Below are 8,058 nucleotides of genomic sequence, written 5' to 3' on the forward strand. Positions count from 1 at the left end.
GACTGAGCAACTATGGTAACAAGACTACCCTGCTCGGTCTATCCCTGCTCCTCAAGGTCTAACTCGGAGAAACCCCGAATCAAGTTTGTTACCACTACTCGGTGGCAAACTAAAGTCCCTCTAGACTTCTGGCTAAGTGCATCGACAACCACATTAGCTTTTCCCCGGTGATAGCTAATGGTACAAATCATAATCTTTCAGAAACTCCAACCATCTCTTCTGTCGGAGATTAAGTTCCTTCTAAGTGAACCGATATTTGAGACTCTGATGGTCAGTGAAAATCTCAATGTAATATCGTACAGGTAATGCCGCCAAATCTTCGGGGCAAAAATAATAGTGGCTAACTTCAGATCATGTACAGGGTAGATCTTCTTATGCTCCTTCAACCGACGAGAAGCATAAAGAGACTACCATATCGTGCTGCATCAGAACAGCGTTCAAATCCTGAATAGATGCGTTGGTGTAGAGGACATATCCGTCCTCTCCAGAAGGTAAAAACCAAAAATCAAAGCCGACACTAGTCTTCGCTTCAGCTACTAGAAGCTGGTCTTGCAATCCTCAGTCCAAGTAAACTTCACGTCTTTCATGGTCACGCGTGAAAGTAGCATAGCTATGCGGAGAAACCCTCGACGAAAGGTCTGTAATATCCTGCGAGTCACAAAAGACTGCGGATCTCCTACACTGATTTCGGCTGCTCCCAACGGTAACAATCTCTATCTCCTGTGGAACCACGGTACACTCCTACTGGTGACCGTGTGTCCCAAACATCATAACAAAAGACAATCCAAACCAGCACTACTGATAATCACATATAGATGTTCTCGTCGAATCATCTCTAGATCTATGCAAAGTAGTGTACGTGACTCACCTCGGATCCGTAATAGATCCCAACATCGTCCACAAAGATAATGGACACCTATCCAAACATCCTCGACATACCAGGACCATCGAGTCCCTGAAAACATCTAAGGCACTGTAAGCATATATGGCAAAAACCAATACACATAATGTCCGTATCACAGACATTCCTATTCATAAGATCTCCAATAATAAATCGAAAAATCTGATCATCAATAACATAAATCACCAAAGAATAAATCCTCCAGGGTGAGAGCAACGCTCCATCACAGGAAACACCACATATGTGGGAGCAACGCTCTACCACAAGAAATCCTCAATATGTGGGAGCAACACTCCACCACAAATAATCTGAAATATGTATCTGCAATAAATATAGGAGCAATGCTCCGCTACCAGCAATCCGTGATATGTGGGAGCAACGCTCCACCACAAAATAATATATAAGTACCCCAAGGCACCTAACTATCCAGCTAGAGGTTGTACAAGATCTCTCTACCATAAATCACTGTGGTTAACCTAGGCTATAACAACCTAGTAAACTAATCAAATCCATCATCAACTCTATCAGCATCCTAGTGGGTCATCCACTGATAGGAGAATTAGTTGATGGGTAAGTCCAACAATGACATAATGCAGACACTCCACATCCTGCATTCAGCATAAGTAAAATCATCATACTGCTACCAATGTATACACCTAGCACACATGCTCACACAACATATGTATGATCAACAAAATCCTCCAATTATTATACACCAAACATACTCACATCTCAGGTATATTCAGTATGATACATCCAACAATACATATCGAACACGTGTGCAAAATCAACATCGGTAAAATCAACAATACACCTCAAACAGCACTCACATAACATATCATATAACCGACATATGCTTCCAATAAAACATACTAAACCCAGGTGCACTCACATATCAAACATAATCAAAAAGATACCTCATATACCACACCAAACACATATGTACATATCACAACTCAGATTAAATCGACAAAATGCCTCCATCCAAAACACCACCGATGTACTTATACTACATCTCGGATTTAATCAACAAGATATCTTCAATAATACCTCCGGATACATACACCCAACTACATATCTATGATCCACAAGGAACCTTCAAACCATATCAAAACATGGATACATATACTACTTGCAAATGGACAGTCTACCACAGGACTCCTACAACCCAAAACAATCATGATATACATGCAACATAGACATGCAAAATCAGCATACCAGCTCAATCAAAGAGACCAACCTTATGTTACCAACACTCATGGGTTACGGTATATCTAAACAAAATTCATGCATATGTATCAAGCATGAATACATCAATCAAAAGCAACCCAAAATAAAGCAGCCTAATCATCCAGTAACAACCTTGCTATAGGTTCAAAGGAACTAGTATTGGACAAGAAAGATATACACACCATGGTATAACATTGCCAGTCAATGTTATACACTACCCAAGACTATATCAAATGGGAAAAATTTTATCATCATAAATCCAAATGTACTCTTCCAGTATACACTAGTAACAATTGTATCCCATAAGTGTTAAGCAATTAGCTCTACACTTCCTTACATCAGCGGGGTCACATCCCAAACACCCTCTAAGTTAACCCACCAGGTATATACAATCCACGGTCAAAATCTTCATAGAATAGGATACATCGATCCTTTATAACTTATCCAAGCCGATAATGATATATGGCTAAATCAGTCATTTCCACGTCAGTACAAAACAAGTACTCAAAGGTGCTCTAGATACATAACTAAGCACAAACAACCTAAAGGTTTAAACCTCTAAAAATAGAGTATGACAATCCTCTACTGATCAACCAACAAAACTAAATCATTCATCTACTAACTAATCAAGAATACCTTAATCCTCCACAAGCAACTAAGGTATATCAAACCACGATCAAATGGTATACTACATTATCAAATAACTAAATCAGTTCATGGGTCAATTCAACACTAATACATCATCTCAAACTAGAGAATGTCAATCCACATAATATCATATGAATAAATGTGTACGACCCAAAAGAAAAAGCTAGAATTCAATATCATCAAGACACCCTCATTTCATTTTTTTTTATCCTCAAAAATATCAGCCCACTAATATCAGATGAATAAGTCTCTACTCTCCATGAGGGTAAGTTAGCATTCAAAACATCAAATCATTATTTATCCACATAGTTCAATATCAGATGAAACAAATATCAATTTTATCATCCTGTTAACTAACCACAATTAACCAGATTTATTAAAATCAAAAATCTCATAGGCACATAAACTCTCTAGCTTCCAATTTATAATCTGATCACCAACTATAAACATCAACCTGTGAACACTATACATGATACTCACTATATCACCATCAATGACAACCCAAATAAAAGATCATCAAAATAGTTATCCACTAAAAGATCATCAACAACCACATAACATTTACTCTCTTAAATCATTAGAAATCAACACATCAAAATATCTGATCTCACAATATCCCTCAACCTCAAACCATTCTCAACAATGATCAAACATGGTAACTCCCCTATAAACAATTTCCATCGTACCTGATACCCTAATATCCAAAAGATATCAGTATAAAAATTCTACTGGCTAAGTCAACAGGAATAAGTAGTATCATCCACTACTCAGCTAACAATAGCAGAGGCTGGTACGTGCCTCCATCTCCTACTAGTAGTAACAGAAGCTAAAACTACTGATGGTATGATGTGAAAAATCACCAGAGACTATAATCCTTGATCTCTATTAAGGTCAATCATGCTCAATGGCTAACCCATCACATGTAATATGGGCTATAGCAATCAGACAGGTACTAAATAAAGAATGTTAATACCTGTCATAAACTATAAAATTAAACATCATACCTATATGCCGTCTGGAGATGTTCCGTCGCTGTCCAGTCCCCAAATTGACCTAAAAATTTCCGATCGAGAACAACAACGGAAATCCATATAAATCCGAAACGGAAATCCAAACCCAATCGAAATGGAAAAATCCATGTCACTCAAACAACTACCCAGTTTGACTCGCAAACTTGGGCTAATCCAAAAATCCAGAATACCCAAAAACAGGTATCCGATAAATCACCAGAACACCGAAAGCAGGTATCATAACCCGCTCTGATACCAAATAAATTGGTATCAGATAAATCCCAAAAATCCAACACACGGAAATCAAATAAATATCGCCAAACTTTGGCGCGCTGATACCCAATAAACTGATATCAGATTATTCAAAGTATCCATATTACGAAAACAAAGATCGTATAAATCCAGAACACATAGCAAGTATCGTAAACTTGGCTCTGATACCACTAAATTGTCACGCCCCAGAGGAGTCTCTGTCCGAAGAAATTTCGGCAACATCTCCCCTGTACGGCGGACAATATGAAACTTTCTACATATCACATATACTTCAGCCACAGGCGGCTGGAATGATAACAAAAATAAAAACAAACACCACGCAGTTTATAAAGATATTCAGCCTCTGGCTGTCACAACCACGCAGTTAATAATAGTAATCAATCATAGTAGGACTCTGACTCGAAATCCACCCTACTCCACTACACTCGTAAAGCTCAAATCCAACGAACTCACCTCTTCTGCCGTCCAGGCAGGCATATAGTAGAATAAAAACCAAACCATCCAAAGACCATCAAACGGTAACAATCCGTACAATATCCATAAATAAAATCCAAAACAAAACTAAAACATAGTCTGATGGAAGAAAAACCAAAATAAAGCAAATAACAACCTAGTAGAGAACTAGCTCTACGTGCAGATGGGGGGCCAGCGACTGGAACTGCTCCGGACAGCCTCAACCTGAAAATATATCCAACACTCAGCAGGTACAACTGATATGCATAATAAAACAAATAACAGACAACACTAATCATGCGTACAGTCTCCTGAATATGAGGAGGATAAATGCAACTGAAATGAAATCAGAAGATAACTGTACTGACCGGATCAAAGTATAAAGGTAACAGGTCGTCAGACCGAGTGAGTCATAATCCTGTATGCACGTCAATCAATGCATCCAAACAAATGCAGCATATAAGTGCAGCAATCACAAGCAAATAAAATGCAATAAATGCATATATCAACCCCATACTCGAAATCAATGCTCTGCAATGAGTAAGCGGGATCTTGTCGAGTACTCTGTCCCTGTGACCCCAAATCATAAATGGGGAGCTCAATGCTCTCATCTCCGTGACGATGGCGGGAGGATATCTCTGCCGGCTACCACGCTGAGTCCGACCAACGGAGCCAAACAAAGTCCACCATCTGCCGGCTACCACGCTACCCTAAATGCCAGCCAAACAGGCGGGCCATCCGGCTACCACTGAGTCGCGACCAGCGGAGCCAAGAACCGCCACACACCACGGATATACAAATCCATGGGTGATGTGTGCAGTACAACTGGCGATGAGCTCAACCAAAGTAGAGCCGACAATCGCACAGCATGCAATCATGATGCATGATACTAAACATGGCAATCTCATGAATAACATGGCATGATCCATATAAATAGATACAAAGTGTGTACCACAAGAAGACGTATCAAATAGAAGGTACACTAATCGAAGAGGGTATCAAATAAACCCTAGATCCAGAATATAACCGAGCATGTGGTTAGGTCACTACCTAAGGCATATGTGATCAGGTAGATAATATGCAGTGCAGAATAAATAAACAAACAACATGTACTAATCATGTAGTGACCAACCGAAATAAAATGGAAAACACAATTCTTGCTATATGTTAAACACTTTATTATGCATATCAAAAGACATAAGTCAAAGTACCCGCCTCCAATAGGAAAATAAGATCAGTCCGGTCCAACTCGGACGTCGAGATGCTCGTCTCGTGTCAAAACCCTGAGTCACGAATAGAAATATATTTTATTTAGCTACAATCATATAAATAACTAAATAAAATCTCTTACACTAAATTAGGGCAAAACCCTAATCCATAAACCTCGACCAACTAGGGTTAGTTTCCTTAACCCTAATCATTTCTTATCGCCCCAATAACCCTATCCTTTTCATAGCTAGAAGTAAATCTAGTTCGTATTCAAAATTACCTCCTCCACTTACCTAATTCTGAAGCCTCAACCGGTAACGTTGCTGCCGGAACAGAGGTAGTTGCTGGAATCCAAGCAATAACCTGCGATTCACTGTCTATATCAAAATAGAGCTTAAGAAATCATCACACTAATGATAACATAATTCTATATCAATCTGTGCACCTCACCTTCAATCACAGCCAAGGCAATTTACTACCGGAGAGGATTAGCACCTGGAAATCAGACACTCCACAGCACAAAATCCTGGTAGAACAAACCCTCAGTGCTGGAATCAAAGGAATCAAGAAGAAGATCAAGACTAGGGCTCGGCAGAACCTGGTGGCCGGTGAAGTGGTTCGGCTGTGGTGACGGTGCAAGGCGACTAGAGCAGACGGCACGAAGGGAAAAGAGAACTCGACAATGTGGCTCGGCCTCGAGGGCAGAGGAAGGGTGGCCGGCACTCTCCGTGCGACGGCGGCTCTCGGCTCTCAGCAATGGCAGAAGAGGAAACTCCTCAAATCAGGGAGCTAGGGCGCAGAGGAGGGCTCGCGATCCAAGCTAGGGCAGAGGCAATAGGTCATCTGCCGACGTTCAGGAGAAGCGAGGAAGAGAGGAATCGACTCTAGGGCTTCGGCTGGCAACGCCGCTGCCAGCGGTGGCGACCCGAGGAGATGGGTGTCGCGGGCTGAGGCTAGGGCACTGACGATTGGTACCGGTCCTGGTGGCCGGCGCTCGGCATCGCTGGCGGCAGTAGCGTCGGCAGTGCGGCTCGGCGCTAGGGCACAGGAGCAAGAAAAGTGGATCGGCTCCGAGTGAGAAGAGAGGAAGAAAAGGGAAACCGCTCGGGGTCGGGGAAATAGGGCACGCACGGCTCGCGGGGGAAAGAATAAGAGAAGTAGAAAAGAAAAAGAAAAAAAAAAAGAAATAAAACTTTTCCTCATTAAAACAGGGTAGCCTAAACAGGCTTTCCCCGGGTCCCGTTTTATCCCCGTTAACTTGTCCATACGAGCTCCGAAAAATTCCCGGAAAATTTCCAAAAATCCCGGAAAATTCCTTTATTAATATTCGCCTATTTCCGGTATTTTACAAGTGCAGTCTATAAGCATAAAGCTTAGTGAGCGCTATCTACTCACAAAAACTCGATATGCATGTATATAAATAAAAACATGCTAAAACTGAATGCTAACATGTAAAGTTACTCATGCTCATAAATAGCAAAGGAATCATACTATCTGAAATACTAAACTTGTATAGCTAATCATGCTCATAATCCAATGAAGGAATCAAACTAACTGAAATACTAAACATGTATAGCTAATCATGCTCATAATCCAATAAAGGAATCATACTATCTGAAATACTAAACATGTATAGCTAATCATGCTCATAATCCAATGAAGGAATCAAACTAACTGAAATACTAAACATGTATAGCTAATCATGCTCATAATCCAATAAAGGAATCATACTAACTGAAATACTAAACATGTATAGCTAATCATGCTCATAATCCAATAAAGGAATCATACTAACTGAAATACTAAACATGTATAGCTAATCATGCTCAAAATCCAATAAAGGAAACATACTAAACATGTAAAGCTACTAAACATGTAAAACTACTAAACATGTAAAGCTAAACATGCTGAATAATCTAGTAGCAAGGAAACAATTGAATCTACTACTACATGCTTCAAATAACAAGAAACTAAACTTTCTAATTCTAGACATATTTGAAGCTTGTTTCATTTGTTTCAAAACTTATACTTTAATACTTGAAAATAATAATCAACTTCTCTTAGGCCCGGCATTGTACCACTTTGCGCGCATTCTTAATAAGAATCGAGGTAGCTAATCCCGAAACTACTAAGATACTTCTAGGCCTTGTGCCTAGGGGCAACTTGGAGCCCATCCCTTGGACCTTGTGTCCGGTACATGCCATTTAAAAGTAAAATACTTATTATCTTAATTACTTCTTCTTTAAATGCCTTGGCATTTTAATAAGCACCTTGTGTGCCAAAAATCCCTAAAGTCTTGACTTTGGGATCTACTTAAGGCCTTGTCCTTTCTCT

General features: G+C 40.0%; 1 long non-coding RNA gene across 1 annotated transcript; it reads right to left on the reverse strand.

Annotated features, from left to right (window-relative positions):
- Positions 1–5,737: 5,737 nt before the first annotated feature.
- Positions 5,738–6,209, reverse strand: LOC122050589. Its single transcript, XR_006131270.1, has 3 exons — positions 6,175–6,209; positions 6,018–6,087; positions 5,738–5,798 (listed from the first exon to the last, which is right to left on the reverse strand). It is a non-coding gene; the product is annotated as an uncharacterized LOC122050589 (long non-coding RNA).
- Positions 6,210–8,058: the final 1,849 nt, after the last annotated feature.

Source organism: Zingiber officinale, chromosome 1B (assembly GCF_018446385.1).
Source record: "Zingiber officinale cultivar Zhangliang chromosome 1B, Zo_v1.1, whole genome shotgun sequence".
Taxonomy (NCBI): Eukaryota; Viridiplantae; Streptophyta; class Magnoliopsida; order Zingiberales; family Zingiberaceae; genus Zingiber; species Zingiber officinale.